The 17,502-nt window shown below is 42.4% G+C and overlaps 1 protein-coding gene across 1 annotated transcript in view; it reads right to left on the minus strand.

Moving 5' to 3' along the window:
• Positions 1-1,622: 1,622 nt before the first annotated feature.
• LMO1 (LIM domain only 1) overlaps positions 1,623-17,502 on the minus strand; it is a 93,914-nt gene continuing 78,034 nt past the window's right edge. Inside the window, exon 7 of the mRNA XM_017812686.1 lies at positions 1,623-1,692. The gene's annotated coding sequence lies outside the window, so the exon portion shown is untranslated. The remainder of the gene's footprint in view (positions 1,693-17,502) is intronic.

Here is a 17,502-nt window from a genome sequence, read left to right on the forward strand (position 1 = left end):
TCTTGCCTAAGAGGAAACCTCTCTTTTATAAGAAAAAGGTCTATGACAAGGTATGATATAAAAATCTTGCAGAGCAGATTAAATGTTTCTAATAAATGGAAAATCCTCAACAGATCAGACATTACTTCTGCTTTGACCATAGTCAAGGGATTGGTTGCCACTTTCCACAATCCTACTATCCACAGGATTATTTCAGAGAGCAATTCAACACTATGCACAGTAAGAAATGAACAGGCTGGGCAACCAAGTGATAGCAACTTCCTCTGCAGCAGCTTTGATATCTTACATGCATCACAGGCAGAAAAAAAATATGTGAATCCAATTTTTGGATGTCTCTGAGGTCAGCATCCCTGCAGCATACAGAGTGTGACGGGAGAGGGAACTGTTCATTTGGAGCTGTGTGTGGCTGGCTGACTGAGCATCCAACATACCTGTATTCCAGCACTGCGGAGATGGGAATGGGCCCAGCTGAGGCAGGTGTAGGAGTGATGGACCACCATTACAGCAGAGTGAGGATAATAAAACATGAATAGTTCACACATAGCTCCTACCTAGCAGAGAGACAGCAATTGTCAATGGAATTTGGGTAAAAAACTCACTTGGTTTGGACTGAAAATATGAAAATATTTCATATGAAATACCAGGCCTGAAAACAAGGCCTGGTAAATTCAAAAGTACTTAGAATTGTATTCTGTTTTGGAGGGTGTGGTGTAAAGTGCACGGTCTCATAGGTGATGTGAAAAAAGCAAGTGAGGAAGGATTTAATCTTTTGTAGTTGAATGGAAATCCATAATTTGTGGAAGCCTTAAGAAACTGTTTCTCTGGAACAAGAGCCCTCTTCCCATAGCCCTGTGGCTGTGCAAACAGAAAAGGCAGGGGTGAAGTAGCTGGAGGGGCATTTCAGCCCTGCTCGTGAGATGGCACAGCTGAGCAGCAACACGGCTGGGCAGCAACGCGCTTCACCTGCCAGTCTCGCGAGGAAGGGCAGCCCCACATGAGATGTGGGTGCCCATCTCCTACTCATTTCTGCAAAAGAGAGCTAAGGCAGAGTGTCCCTCTCTACTGTGGGTAGAGCCACATCTTCATCCTCTATCTGACCTTGCACCCAGCCTGTGAAGCTGAGCCTGGGAAGAGTGTGAGTGGCTCTTACTACAGTTCCCCTTCAAGCTGAAGGTCACACATGGCAGTCCAAAGTCCAAACTGGGTGGAAAACCTGGTACTGGGGCAGAGGACAACTGGGAATATGGACAAATGTAAAATCTGAGTAAGAAAATTAGCATAGCACCTACAGACATGAGAGATGTGTCTGGAGTTGGGGGAAATCCTTCAAGCACAGCCAGAACCCCTTTTTAGTAAGTTGGTAGGATGGTCAGTGCTAATTAGCACAGGGTGGCTCAGGAAAGGCCAAGAAAGCAGACAAAAATATACAGTGCCATCTCCTTTCAGATGAAAACTAAAATACAAACCTCTTTACTGCTAAAATCCTATAATCAGAAAGCATCTGTTTCTGGGTAACAGACTGTGATAGTGCGCAATTTCTTGATAGGCAATTCATTATGTGTTTAGGGAACCTACACTTTGTAAAGAAACACCAAACCGCTGGAGCATCTAGTTATTCTTACCATCTTCTTTTGATAAAAGTAGCCCACAACACTCCAAACACCACATCCATTCTTGCTCCTCAGCACAATCCTGCAATAACAAAGAACAGAAAAATTTTCTATGCTGAAACCAGGCACCTTAGCAACTCCTAAAGCTTTAAATTTAAGAGCTTGTTGGCTTTTGTACTTAACCTCTCCCTTGCTCTTGAGAAGTTTCTTTCAAGGTGAAAAATTTGGAAGCACAACTTCGGTTTTTCCAGGAGATGGCAGTGCCACTACAGAAAATAGCTGAGCAGTTGCGCTCCTAAGGTGACTATTCCGTAATTTGCCAGTTTAAAACTCATATATAACAAGTTTTGATTTTTTTTAAATATATGATCAGATAATTATACCTCAATGACTGTCAAAAGCAATAATGATAGCACTCATTACAACTTTAAAGTGTGTCTGAATTCCCAAGGGCTCACAACAAGCATTAAATCATCTGAATGGAAACAGGAGACATAATTAGGCAGTAACTCATTTCTATCACATATAGTGTATGCTATAATTAATTTTCGCCTCATGTGTTCACACTGGATGTTGAACTGCCCTCCTAACACCCATCTCCTCTGCCCCTGCCTGGGGCAAGGGCAGGTGTTGAAAGAGTTGCAGTATCAGGCGAGTAGAACGGTAAACCCTGGACTCAATCCGAGGAAATGGCATAGCACATCTGGCAGCAGCCCGCAGATCTGAAGTATAAAGCAGGTGAACAAATGTATTGAAAATTAATAAGGAACAGAGCACTGCACCAGATGCAGTGGTATGCTAACTACATTGCTAAATAGATTGCAGTATGCTAACTAGACTGTCTAAAATACGTTCTTGCTTTCGTGAACTGTGTGAGCCGATGCCTTTAATTTTCAGGTTGAGCTTGATTTCTGATTATTTTTGTCACATCATATTTCAAGGATTTTGTGTTATGATTACATGTGATTTACTAAAAATAACAGATCAATGAAAAGATGCAGAACTTGCTGTGCTTCTCTTTCCATTCACTTATTATATTTTCATAAGTCTTTCATTACAAAAAAAAAGGCCTCTATTCACACTAGAAAGGCTACCTACCAGTTCAGTGAGAAGAAGGCAAGCAAAGAGTTATTCTACACCCTGCTAACATATTCATATAAAACTCATCCAATTTTGTTAAGACCTTTTGTGGAGAATCAAAAGTTAGCTAAGATTGTATTGTAATTCCTCTTCCTGACCTGAAAGTCACACAGTTGGATTCAAGTAGGCCAGAAATATGTGCTTTATAGAAACACCTTGTGGTTGGAGTTTTTTTTGAAGCTCTGAAAGTTTATACTGCTGACCCTGCCCTCTGTACCAACAACTGAGTCTCTACTAGGACCTCATGGCAGAAGACAATTTGTCGCAACTGTCAAATAGCTGGCAGAAGGAAAGAACCACCTTGTTTCATCCATGTCAGCCTCTACGTTTTCCTTGTAACAGGGCAAGAGTTATGCACTGCTCATTAGACCCCAGAGATTCTAGTTTTGTGGGGCACAATCAAAATTTAAATACCCTGGAGGAAAATAATTTGCTGCTTGATCCAACAGCACCTTTTGAAGTCAGTGTAAAAATGTTCATTAGCATCAATGAGATTCAGATTAGATCCTTGTTTCATAGTCAGCAGTAATATAACATAATTGGCTGTTCAACATCATCTTTTGCAAATCATAGGAATTCGTGGGAAGCCATGTCAACAGCAATCTCATTTACTGTAACAGCAGCAGCAGCACCTCAATGCTCTTTACAGCCTTACAAGCACACACGTTATATCATTTGCATCCCTCCTAGGTGGTGCTGAACCCTGTCCCATACTACATGGGAACACCATTTCGTTGGTGGGTGCTGGTAGAAGAGAGTGTATCTCATTTGTGATAATGGAGCTAACTAAGATACCAGAAGAAAATGAAGGTGTTGCATAATAATATTTTGTATATGTAAGTTTTAATTCTCAGTGTTAATGATGATGATGAAGTAACTGGTTATGGTACTTTGCATTACATACATGATAAAAGCATCAAGAAACTAATGTGTATTGTGGTGTATCTACCCATTAATTATCCCTTTTAATTTATTGCTTAGACTTTACGAAAAAAACCCCACATAAATACGGTATTTAAAAAATAAATTTTCAAATATAACATTCCACATATTAAACTGTGCATCATATGAGTAGGACAGGTCAACAGTAAGAGCTAATCAAACAGGAGCTCATGTCCTNATGTTAGGAAGAAGGAAATCATCAATTATACTGATTTCTGACCCAGCAGTGCTTCTACCAGCCTCATGAAGACCATGGCATGACTCTGCACTGGTGGGTAAGAACATAGCTAGGCAGGGCTTGAGAACTGCACGTCAGCAGAGCCACCTTGGTTTATATCCACTCGGGATTTAATTCAGTGCTTGAACCGAATGCTGTCATTGAGTGCAAGCAAGGCCAACACAGATCATTTTACCCAGAGATGTTACCCTGTAGGTGTGGACAACAATGATTTAATGCTAAAGCACCAAACAGGCCAAGTACTTGTGGAGTGTGGGGCATCAGAACCAGCAAAAAAAGCACAGCAGGTTTTTGTCACATGAAAGAAACAGCCAAGTGTCGAGGGTAAAGCATTTCTCATGCCCACACCTGACAGCATGCAAATGCACAGACCATAAAACTTCAACCAGACCCCAGAAAAACACCCCAACACCCCTACAAAAAAAAAGAAAAAAAAAATGGAGTTGGAAGCAAACTAGATAAATAATACTGAGAGGGTGTTTGTAGTCATCCATTATCACCAAGGTAATTTTTAGAAGTAAAGCTCTACACCTTTGAAGGCACGTGCACCTCCCACATAAGCTCAAGTGCAGTTTATTCTGGGGTGTGATTCAAATGCCATTCTTCTCATGCAAGAAATCCATGGGCAGCCCAACTCCATACAGCACATCCATCCCTCAGTGCCAGGTAGGATTAGTCACCAAAAGACAGGCAGATCAAAGAGCAGAACATTAACCAAGGTCTCATGGGACTTGTTATTTCTGGGGCAGTTGCTCACTTTCCATGTGTCTTTACTGAAGTCATTCAACCCCTCCGTGTCTTTTATTTCTGCTTGGTTGGCCTCTTCCAATTGCTACCTGGGCTTCAGCTATAGTCCCCATTTTATATGTTTAAAGCTTAGCTGAAAACTCTGGGCTCACCAGTATTGCTAGTACTGATAGACGGTTCCTACAGCTGAGGAAAAGAAGAATGACACGAGTATGTCTTGTTTTACAAAATCCCACTGTCAGAAACTCTAAGAGGAGGAGACAGCCTCACAGAGAGCCACTGGGGCTACAACAGCACAGGGACAAAGCAAGAATCAAGGGCTTGGCAAAAAGGGTAAAAGTGATAGTTTATGATTTTCAATGGCAGGCTGAGAAGACATTCAAGTTTAAATAATCTTCGGATGTGCAGCTGTAGGGACAGTTAATACAGAGTTCCCATTAAAAATCTCTCAGGAGATCTTGTAAGATTAAATAAAATTAGCCCAAAGGCCCAAATTCTATCTGCAAATCAGCCTTCACCCACTGAAATTAAAAAGCCCCTGAAGAATGCAAGATCAGCTCGGCCACGTGGGTTGGCACTCACCCTGTGTGTGTCCTTCCACCTGGGCCCCATCCCAGCACTTCCTGCCTGTGCTACCCACTCCTTCAGCTCTGATCCTGGCCACCAGCACAGCCCACTCTCAAGCTAGCTACACATCGAAAAATCTTTGGAGAAAAGGCAGTTGGCTGATCCTGCGAGGACCAAGGCTGGGTGTGCCTGACACAACACCCACAGAAAACTTGGAAGGCTGGGCACCTGCCTTTTGGGTAGGTAGGGACTGGGAGGGGCTGGGACTGTAGGCTCACACAGCAGGGACAAACGATGACAGTGTGCACACATCTTCTGTTTCCTAACTTGTTGCACCTAAAAATTGATCGAGCTATGAAAATCGGTGCTATCAATGTTACATTAAGTAATTAAAAAAAAAGAGAGAATTAAAAAAAAAAAAGAAAAAAAAAGAAAGAGAAATGAAAGAAAGTAAAAAAAATCCCAGTTATATTAATGAGTATGAACTGATGGTACAGGTTTTCTTCACTTTCCTCCATATCATCCCCGTTACGTCCTTAGAGGCTGTGCAACAGAGCATCACATTGTGCCACAGCCTGTGTTACAACTACAGCAACAAGGCTCTTCTCCTGATGGCAGGCAGATATCTGGTGGAACTGCTGCTGAACTGGGGGCAGGAGATCTGTGAGCCATGGCTTTGCAGCTTTGCAGTGTGCCCAGCTTATCTAACACACCAGCCAAAATTTTTATGCCAGTCATTACTGCTTGCGTTTGGCAAACCCCGACATTGCCAAGTGCCTGCACCTGCAAATAATTCCCTGGGAGTCACTGGCATCGCTGGTGCAGCTTGGAGCTCAGCAGACTCTCTGCTGGTCCATTAACTCTGAGAGATGTTTATTACGGAGCTAGAATTTATTCAACCAAATCTCACAGCAAATAGAAAGTATAAGATAAAAATTAGGGCTGCACTTGGTAAAACAAGTAAAGAATATGCTGTTTACTAGGGTAGGTCTGAATGCTGTTTAATTCGTGTCAGAAACAGTTGCAGGAGGAGACCTGACTACATGGCTACAAAGCAGTGCTTTAAGCAGACTTTTCCTCTCTGATACATAAGAATATTTCTGTGCAAACCCCCACCCTTTTTTTTTCCACTTAGAAAGACTAAAAATTACTACCTTTTCCTTTTAGTAACAGATGAGTCCTCAGGCAGTTTACAGGGAAGACTAGAGATTGAAAATACTTACGTACTTTCAGACAGTAACTTGAGCCAGTCCATTGGTGCAGACCCTTAAAATTAGGTAATGTCCAACTCCCCATAAAATGTTACACCAGTGGGAGTTGCTCACCTGTGCTTAGTCACTGGAAATGCCATAACCAGTTAAAGGCTGGTTCCATGACACTTTGAGGGCCAAAGCTGTAAGGCCAGATTTGAAAAGCTGTTGATGTGCCTAACTAATTTACAGAGCACCCTGGGCCAGTCCCACAATGGCTGTCAGGCCACCTCAGTGGGGCTGCACCACTCAGGGACACCAGGAAGACTCAGACCCTTCGCCATGTCTGCCCATTTCAGGAACACATCCCATCACTTTTGGCCATGGGGACCAGCAGTGATAAGATGTGCCAGCACTCATTAAGTGATCTGAGGACAAAGCTGGGGTCTTAAACCTTCCCAAAACCCAATGGGATTTAGGCTAAGGAGGCTTGTATGTTTGAAGACGTTCAGGCGCCTCCGTCTGTCTGAGTGCCTGGCTGGGGCTTGGGTTGTAGTGCCAGTGCACGGATCCATCCCACTGCACTGGCAGATAGTCCAAGACGTGGCATAGCTTCTCCAGGAGTGCATCTATACACATCCATCTTCAGCAAGGGACAGTTTATAGATCGAAACAGAGGGTAATGGGAGGACGGTAATTTAAATCAGAGTACTTAATTGGACGTAAGGATTCCTACCATCCTCTTAGTTTCCTAATTGCTAATATACTCAACACTGATTTTATCAATAGTCCAAGATATATAAAATTACTTCATATCAGCTCATTAGTTAATTAATTATAGGAAGGACACACAACAAAGCCAAAAGTAGATTGAGGACCCAAACTTCTCCTTGAGCAAAAGGAGCAGCTCTGCCTCCAGTGCCAATTCCCACTGGCCTGCGTGATTTTCAAGATACTTATTCACAGCAGTGCAACTTTGCAAAGGGCAAATAAGAAGGAGATGAGGCCACCATGCCAGGACTAGCCCTTCTTTTCAGCTTTTTGAGACTTTAGGGGCAAAGAAGTTCCTGGGTGAACCCCAGCTCAGAGCTGCAGCCGGCTGAGTAAGAGAAAGAACAGAATTAAAATTAATATATATATATGTACCATTTTTTGAACCTCCTCTAAATAGCTGAGTATGTTAAGAAATGGGCTATAAAGTTAATTTTTCTATGAGAGTATCTCAGCTAAACCAAAGACAAAAAATATTAGTTACAACTACCCAGACAAGCACTCCAAGCTGGGTTTAGTGACTGCCTTCTCTATGACTGGTTTTGGTGAGAGTGAAATACCGTATGTTTTCCTACATTACATGAGAACCAGGTGAATTAAATGTTTCTGATTACCCAGCCCAACAAACATAAAGTCATTTCAAGCCACCACATTTTGCTTCTAAAATAAATCTAGAAAGGGATGGGCAGCCATTCAACGTAGCTCAACTGATGTGCAGTGACCCTCTACGTGATGGTCTGTCCATACCTGGAGCTCACCCTATTCACTTATGAGCAAGGATAGGCAGGATTGTTCAGTAGTTTGTTGGGTTTTGCCTTATTTTTTCCCTGATCAAAGTGGGGCAGGAAATAGAGGAAGGCTCCTTCTCCAATGCAGAGTTTTGGTCACACACCAATCTTCTCTTTTATTCTCCAGTGAGCCAAAATTTGATTAATTCTCTATTATTAACATCATCTACAGAGCAAAAAGATCACACTTTCTTCGCAACATTGGCAAAAGAATGGTTTCATTTTCCTCATGTAGAATCTCTGCCTTTTACCGGGCTGGAGACCCCTCTGCCCAGCCTCCTCTGAGTCTTCTTCCCTTCAGCTTCTGCACGTGATATATTTATATAAAAGTATCTTTACCACTGAAGAAAATGTGATCACCCCACTAAAGTGAACAATATGAATTTTACATTTGCAGCCTTTCAATTTATTATCTACAGAGAAACCCAAACTCCAGTGTTTGTTTCATGCTGATTATCCTTTTGGAGATAAAAAAAAAAAAAGCATTGATTTTTCTTTTACCCTCATTTCCCCATTGCTTCTATGCAAACAGTCTGTACACACTCTTAAATGATTTTTTCTTGCTGTTTAAGACCAAAGTGAGGATTTTTTGCAGCCACAAACTGTTACAACTGCCACTGTTTGTCCCATTTCTCACCCCAGCCTCCACTTACCCCTCTGGTTTCATGTGCCGATTTATTGCTAAAGACTGTATTTTCCATTAGGGGAGAAGAAGGGAGGGAGTACCAAACAAACTCCAGTGGCTGTATTCAAAGTGTAATGCTTCTTATCACAAATAATTTAAAAAATGCAAGAACCCCAATTTGCAGCTAGGAGGCCCACTTGAGGGATCAGTTAAAATTCACTCCTTTATACGCATGCCAACTTTGACTTCAAAAAGACTTTATTCCCAAGGATAAACAACCCAATATTTGTGTAATATAATTAAGTGAAGGCATCTTTAAATGTCATACCAGCTTGTGCCATGCTTTAAATTGTTATGCATCAACAGAATTTAACGAGATGGCCAAGGATCCTGCTTCCTGCGTGAATGCGATAAGCCACAAATACTGTATAGCTCTTTAATAGATTGCCAAAATAAAGCATTTTGTATGCAAATTATTCATGGAGTGGCAAAGCTAATATAGTGCCAAAATTACGCCCACTGGTCCCCTGCAATTAGTAGTTAAGTTGAAGTATCTTCAAACTGCAGAATTTCTTTCAGTGTCTCGCAATACTTGAAACATCTTTTCATTTATGAAAATAGGAAATAACAGCTTTTATTTTCTTTTTAAGGTTTAGGGTAAGCGCGCTATAGCAGAGAAGTGGCAAGAGGGATCTAATCAGAATAATTGCACAGAGGCTACCCGGGAAATAAATATGAAAGTGGAGTGACTTGCAAGAAAGTTGAAGGAGAAAGAAAAAAATTGATTTCCCCCTCCCCAGCCCATGCCCCTAAAATAAAGTCTGTGAGTACTGTGAAGTTGGTCTCAAAAAGCTAAGCAGAAAAACCACAGCAAGACTAAAGGGAAAGCACAAGCATTTACTGATGGCTGGGAAGGGCTCTTGGCGTCCACTCATGTGCAGCACCTTCCCATCTCCTCCAGAAATCCTGTCCAACAAACACCCCTGTCCTCCTGAGAGTGCCAAGAGAAAACTTCCTTAGGTTGCACAAGACAGGGGAGCCACCACCATGAAAGGCCCACACCTGTAAACCATTTAACCTATAGCTGCACTGGCAAGAAATCACAGGAAATTTTCTTTTCCAGCAGATTCAGGGATAAGCCATCCATAACTCAGAGTCTCTAGTTTCAAGTCAAGTACACAAATAACCAACAGCTACATCACCTGGGAAATACTTGCAAAACTCTCAGTTTTTCTTTTTAGGTAATTATATTCTGCCCCGAATATTGGTTACAGGGATCCTTTGCGAGAAGCAGAAAGATGGAAAGAAAAAGGATTTTCCAGTCTCCAAATTTCCAGTGAAAAATCTCTTTTTTTTCAGCTCTCCGAGACCATTTCTCAAAAAAATGTACGGCTGGTGAGGGACCCATGCCAAGAGGGGAAAGCAGAATTGCTCCTTGATGGACAAGTTTTTGGAGAAACTTTAAGCTGCAAAGTATTCAGGCAATTTTCACCCTCTTTGGTGTCACTTGCAATAGCGTGTGGAGATGAAACTTGGTGAAGAAGTGGAGGGGCAGGTAGGTCCTGTAGATCAAGTCCCCTTTCTGTAGAGGTAACTCCAACTGTATTTTTCATTTACAACCTAATCATCACAAGAGTGTGGTACATGCCAGGGGCCTGGGACGGTGATTTAAGGACTCTGTGTCAAACTGCTTGGACCTAGATGGCCTTTCTAAGCTAACCTGGAGGATTTACTGCCAGCTAAACAACAGATGTAATTTCAATCACAAACTGCTCTATGAAATGTTGTGGAATACCATAAACAACGGTATTCAGTCCAGTGAACTCTAAAAGCTGTAATTTACAGCCTTCTCCTAACCTGGGGGGCAGTGGGGAGATCCAAAGCCAACAGATCCACTTCCCTATTTTGATATCGAGGGAAGAAAAGTACAGCAGGCCTTACAGCAGAAAACTGCAGACCCTTGGAAAAATAAATAAAAGCAGCTACCACCATTCATAACATAGATCTTGCACTTTGTCATTTTTTATAGCAATGCTGGTTTAAATGTGTCCTATTTTTATAGTGATGTGGGTTTTAATGTCCGTCCCACAGAGGTGAGCATTGCTGCAGCATCTCTGCCAGACAAGATTTGGTGGAAGGCACACTGCCCCGTGCTTGCCTGGCCAACAGCAGCCCTTGTGCCATGGGGGGGACTTGCCAGATGCTATTGGTCAGGGTCCTGCACTGACAACTTGTCATCGATTCCCTTAAAAAATGAAAAAAAAAAAAAAAAAAGGGAACCAATGAAAATCAATCTTCTGATGCTCCGCTGCCTTAAATACCAGTAGAGCAAACAAACAGCCCTAAACAATACAGCAGAACCCATATATCAATTACCCTAAATGCTCAAGCATTTTTACTTCACAGCCTGCAACATCCGACTGTGGTACCCGCACCCGCTGCGCCGGGATGATAATGGTGCCGCATTGTTCCCGGGCGTCTGGCGGCCTGATAAGGGCTGCCTGTGCTTAGATGATAATGAAAGTGGGCAGACTTAACATTGTGATTGGAAAATTTCTTGGGTCTCAGAAAAAGGTTCTATTAAGCCCACTGACCCCAATTGAATATTAATTAGCTAATTAACAGATTTATTGTTCCACGCAATTTCTGGAGAGGCAATTTTTTTTCAAGTGCCATTATTTTTTTAAATTATTTTTTGCATTGTGTATAATTGAATCTTTGCAGCTGCCAGCATCTTCTGCATGATTTGGCAAAAAAAAGAAAGAAAAAGCACTTATAGCTTTCCCTTTTTTTTTCAGACCCAAATGTTTCCAATCGCTTTAGCGAGTGTTTGGGGGCGGGGAAGGAAGGGAGGGGGAAGGAGGCAGCTGATTTATATCCCATTCTACAGATTTATTTATTCTTAAAAGCTTAACTTAAAGATGTCCACACTTTTTTTTCCCCCTATTATGATTCACTGGTCTGTCTTTTAGCCTGAGGTTGCTACACACTGCGCTGTTATTCCCACGAAAGACACTGAGGTCTGTGCCCTGCCTTTCTTATACATCCTCTTAGGCATTGCGCATCTTTCCTCTCTTCTTACCTGTTTACTCCTGCTCTTTTCTGCCATGCAGATACTTTCTGCCCAACTGGGGAGGGCAGGGGACTTGGGCAAGCTGGGCTCTGCACATCCTGCAGGAGGGCCCCTTCCATGGCCTGACATCCATGGTTCACTTTTTTTGCAAAGTATTTTTCTAAACACTGAGTTACTGGCGAAGAGAGGTGAGGTGATATTTTACCATATGGATGATTTGTGACTGTTTCAAAGAAGTTTATTTGGCACAGACTGCTCCAAGAGCTTCACAGTGAAGTGAGCCTGCAGTGTTCTGTCATGTGATGCTCCTCCTGTGGTGGGAGGGTTGTAGCAAATTGCTTACAAATCATTTACTGCATCATATCTTTTTCTAAAGAAGAAAGACGTCTTTTAAATAAACCATGGTATTTTTGCTGTCCAAAGACACTAACATAAGCACTTTTTTAAGTTCCAGCATTAAAAATCCAGATACTTTGGGGATCCACAGAGGTGCTGGTCTGCCGAATTAAAAGAGTCAAAATACATCCATTGGGTGTCTGGACTGCTACAGGTGACACTGGTGCAAATTATGGACTACACTTGCACAGCAGCACAAAAAAACCAGCTTGTCACACCACTTCTGAGTGGGAGACTGACACTTTCACACAACATCCAGAACTATCTAGAAGATGACAAGCCAGCAGAGGCAGCTCTGGGCCCTGGATAAATTTGGATCCAGCCAACAGTTTCACCAGTCATGGGGAGGAGAAGTGCAGGTATCTGGATGCTCTTGTCCATTGCAGAGATATTACTGAACTGAAATATTCAAATTACAGAATTGCTAGGGTTAGAAGGGACCTCTGGAGATCATCCAGTCCAACCTCCCTGCCAAAGCAAGTTCATCTAGAACAGATGACACATTCCTGTGTCCAGGTGGATTCTGGATGTCTCCAGACTTTCCTGGGCAGCCTATTCCAGTGCTCTGCTACCCTCAATGTAAAGAAGTTCTTCCTTGTGTTGAGGTGAAACTTTGTGTGTTTTAGTTTATGGCCCCTGCTCCTCGTCCGGTTGCTGGGCACCACTGAAAAGAGTCTGGCCCATCCTCTTGGCACCATCTTTGAGATATTTATATGCATTAATGATATCCCCTTTCAGTCTTCTTTCCTGTAGACTGAACATGCCCAGCTCCCTCATAAAAGAGATGCTCCGGACCTCTAATCATCTTTGTGCCCATCCTCTGGACCCTCTCCAGCAGCTCCTTGTCTTTCTTGCACTGAGGAGCCCAGAACTGGACACAGTACTCCAAATGTGGCCTCACTAGGGCTGAGTAGAGGGGGAGGATCCCTTCTCTCAACCTGCTGGCCACTCTCTTCCCAATGCACCCCAGGATACCATTGGCCTTCCTGGATACAAAGGCACACTGCTGGCTCACAGTCAACTTGTCATCCACCAAGAGTCTCGGGTCCTTCTCAGTAGAGCTGTTATTCCTCCCCAGGTGCAGGACCCTACACTTGCCCTTGTTGAACTTCTGGTTTCTCTCCACCCAAGTCTCCAGCCTGTCAAGGTCCCCCTGAATGGCAGCACAGCCTTCAGGTGTATCAGCCACTCCCCCCAGCTTTGTATCATCAGCAAACTTGCTGAGAACACATTCTATCCCTACATCCATGCCGTTGCTAAACAAGTTGAATAAGACTGGACCCAGTTGTGATCCCTGGGGAGTGCCACTGACTACAGGCCTCCAACTGGATTCTACTCTGACTCTGAGCTCTGCCATTCAGCCAGTACTTGATCCACCTCACTGTCCATTCATTTAATCCACATTTCCTGAGCTTACCTACGAGGATGTTATGGGAGACAAATGTCAAAAGCCTTGCTGAAGTCGAGGCAGACAACATTTACTGCTCTTCCCTCATCAACACATCCTGCCATGCCATCTGGATACAGGGCCCACGTTCACAGTGTTTTGCCCAGGACCTACCCCAGGTCCCATTTGATGTGCCTCACAAGATTGGTCTAGGTGAATTGAGACATTTTCATGAAGTGCTGCTGTCATAAACTTCTTTTTATTCAGATTTCCCTGCCTTTTTTACAGCTATTCCCAATCCTGAAATATGCTAATCAGGAAAGTAGTGTTTAAACCACATGATCATTTACTTAAAAATATTAGATGAAGTACTACTGGGCTTCCAAATGAAAACTAATAAAAACACCACAAAATGCAATTTCTATTTAAGTATAAAAGCATAAGGAATAAGGAAAGAGAAACATGAGGCTAGGATTATAGAGATATGTAAACTGTGCCAGCAAAGAGCCTGGACTAGACTCATCAAAAGGTTGGTTGATATTATTTCATATTGACTTTGACCTTCTACTCTAATGTAATTACTAGGAACAATTTAAATAACTTTCCTTTTTTTTTTTTTTCCCCCAGAGGAAAAAAAAAAGCATTTTCCATTGCTTAAAACTGGAAAACAAAATGTTTGATTGAGGTCATCTTGACATCCATTAGTGTGATAAATGAAGTGGAATTCAAGGCTGCTCCATTATCAAGGTTCATTTTCGTTGTTCAGATCTGGTTTCCCCCTCCCTTCTCCCTTCTTTTTTTTTTTTTTTCCTTTTTTAAAACAACATGGCCTCAGACTCAAGGCTGATTACAATAATTACATTTTCTCCCCATAATAGTACAAATGATTCAAAGAGTTATTCAGAATGTTTCAATGTCAGCACTTAGATAAATGCTCCTTCTTTCCCAGGGATTGCATTTTTTATGCAGAGTGTTAGTTAGCAGCGGCAATAACGGTATAGCTGTCAGAAAGCCGCGAATTTACGTGCCCAGTAACTACATTCACAATTGTTTGGTACTTGGCGTGGCAACGAGACTGAATGGGATACTAGATAATTTATAACTGCTCCCCAATACAAGAAGAACAATTATATTGTGTGCAGTATAAAATGGCCATTATTTAGCTCAATTCTTAAAAATTATTTGAACAAAATGCCTATCCTTTGCAGGGCTATTTTCTTCTTGGATCTAATTAGATACCCGAGGAATACAGGATATATAAATTTTAGCCAGCAAATATATTTATGGAATTTTAATTTGCTTCTTGTATACCTCTGCCATAAACCTTGTAAGCCTTCTTTGGAAGGTTTTTAATCTTAAAGGTAAAAAAAGTGAAAGAAGGCAAGAGTTGTACAAAAGGTAGCTGCCATTTTTCTGACGAGCAGCAAGACCCTGGCTGTATGTCTCTCCACTCGTACCATAAAATTTCTGCTGTGTGTTTTATGAGAACAAGTTTGTTTCTGCAGATTTGACAGATTGAGTCTCCCAGCAGGGAAGGGCTGTGCAGAGCTTCAGAGGGGCCTCAAGTGTGCTGGCATCCATGGGACCTTCTAGCACTTGAGCTGAAACCTCCAACCCCTGCCTCAAACCTCCCCTTGGCTTTCATAATGAGCAGGTCAGACTGCTTTGGAAGAAACCTTTTAGTCAAAATCTTCCATGTACCAGTTCTGGCATCTCACAGACAAGAAAACAAACACCAAAGCAGTTAATAAGCTCCTGACTGCAAAGAAGATGGAAATTTCCTTTTTACAGGGAGACACATGGAAAAGACAAGGGGTAACGGCTACCAGTTATTCCTGGGGATATTCCAGTGACACACAAGAGGAAATTTTTTCACAGTGAGAACAATCAGCCTTTGGAATAATGTCCTCAGGGAAACGATAGATTCTGCAGCCTTGGACACTTTTAAGATTCAGCTGGATGGGGTGCTGGGCCATTTTTTCTAGATCGTGCTTTTGCCAAGAAAGTTGGACCAGATGATCCTTGGTGTCCCCTTCGGACCTAATATTCTATGATTTTGTGAGTCTGTGACTGCCTGCCTTCCTCTGGGGGCGATGGAGGCAGAGAGGCTCCATGGCACTCACAACACCTGCCTGTGGCTGTGGTAATCTGCAGTTCTTTGCAAAACATGCAAATTGTAGTCTGGACTGGAAAACTGATTTTTATTCACAAGGGCAGAACTTTTCCTTACTTTCTTCCAAAGTATTTTCAGGCATGAAGAAAATGCATAACTGAGTAGGAATCAGAGGAGAGTCAGGTTTGACCAGTTTCTGTATAATTTGTACCTAAATAGGAACTCAGGTAGAGAAGGGACAGACAGATGTCAGGTTTGTTAATAACTGGGCCTGGTTTAAGACATTGTCAAAACTTAAATTTTCCCAATTTTGAAAGGAAATTAGCCATGCTATTACCAAGACGGGCTTTCAATCAAAGTCTAAAATTAGGCTTTGTTCTCCTGAATGAATGAAACCTTAAAATATCTGACATATATTAATATAATCCAGTCTGAGAATTGGTGTCGCCCATCACTATATAGCCAGGTCACAAAACATTGCATTAACCCTTATCTTGGGAAGGAAGTCTTTCATGAAATTGTGTCTGCATCCATCTAACTAAAGCAAATACAGTCACATCTCTTCTAATGGAAAAAAAAATAAATCAAGGGAACCTGGGGAGGCAGCAGGCAGGGGAACAGCTGCGGTGATGTCCTGCCAGTATTTCAGCAAGGCTGTCCTGCTGCAGCTCCCACCTGCCCTTCCCTTCACAGAGTCCAAGGGTACAGATGCAGGAGAGGGCTGGGATGAGAGGCTGTGCTGAGTGCAATTAATTTATATCTCCATTTAAATAAAACCCTCTCATAGACATAGCTTGGGAGGAGACAGCGCCACTTGGCAAACAAAATTATATTAAGTGCACTCCACTAGAAATGTTTATACTTTGTCCCTGAGAAATGTTTATGCTGGAGTACAGTATTTAACTTATCAATTTGAAAGTGAATGACGAGGAGAGGAGTACAGAGGTTTTCTTATTTCAGAAGCATTTGTTAAGTGCCTTTCATTTGTGACAGCTCCAAAGTCAGGGTAAATCATCTTTGCCTGGAGGAGTCTGCAGTGACCAGAGCAACGCTGAGTGTGCTCGTGGGGACACTCCAGCAAAAGTATACCCAAAAACAAATGGAGGTTTGGGGAAACATTTTCATTCCTGATTAAATATCTTTCACTCTCTCCTGGTGCTGACTTGGCCTCAGGAGCCCAAAATTACATTAGAGCAGCTGGACCAGGGCTTAAAAGAGTATGAGATTGTACCCATGAGCATGAAATTTCCAAAAAGTTTGGCATCAGGGCTCTCTCCCTCCCCTTGAACAAACCAGTGCCTCCACATTTTGGTCAGGAGCCAGCAGCCAGCTGTGTCCATCACTGGTGAGGGTGTGCTGCTGCTGCATTACTCTGCATGTTTTTGGGTCAGCCTGCATGGCCCAGCAATGGAGACCTTTGACTTACTTTGGAGTTCAGGTGTCAGTCCATGAAAGAGTAAGACAGCAGTTGAACTGACTCATCTGTGCCAAAAAAAAAAAAAAAAACCTACAAAAAAAGACCTACCAAAAAAACCCAACCCAAACCAAAAAAACCCTAAAAAAAAATGCAAAACCCCCACAAAAGCAAACAAACAAACAAAAAAATCCACCCCCAAAAAAACCCAAAAGAAGGAATGGGAGCAGGAGGGGAAGGAAGACTGCTCATTCTAACCATCATCCATAACATCATATTTGATCTTTATATGAGGCTCCCAGAGAGCCAAAGAGAGATGGTGTAGGTATGAATCCAGGCCTAACAATGTGCACATAATGGTTCTCATCACATGATGAAGTATGACACTGACATTTTACCAATGTATCTTCAGAGGTTAATGAGGGAAAACCTGCCTGAAGCCAACAGCCCAGAACATGCCAAATGAGAACTGGTTGTTTCTGAGGGGAGAAGAGACCCAAA

Source organism: Lepidothrix coronata, unplaced genomic scaffold, assembly GCF_001604755.1.
Source record: "Lepidothrix coronata isolate B3197 unplaced genomic scaffold, Lepidothrix_coronata-1.0 Scaffold1, whole genome shotgun sequence".
Classification (NCBI taxonomy): domain Eukaryota; kingdom Metazoa; phylum Chordata; class Aves; order Passeriformes; family Pipridae; genus Lepidothrix; species Lepidothrix coronata.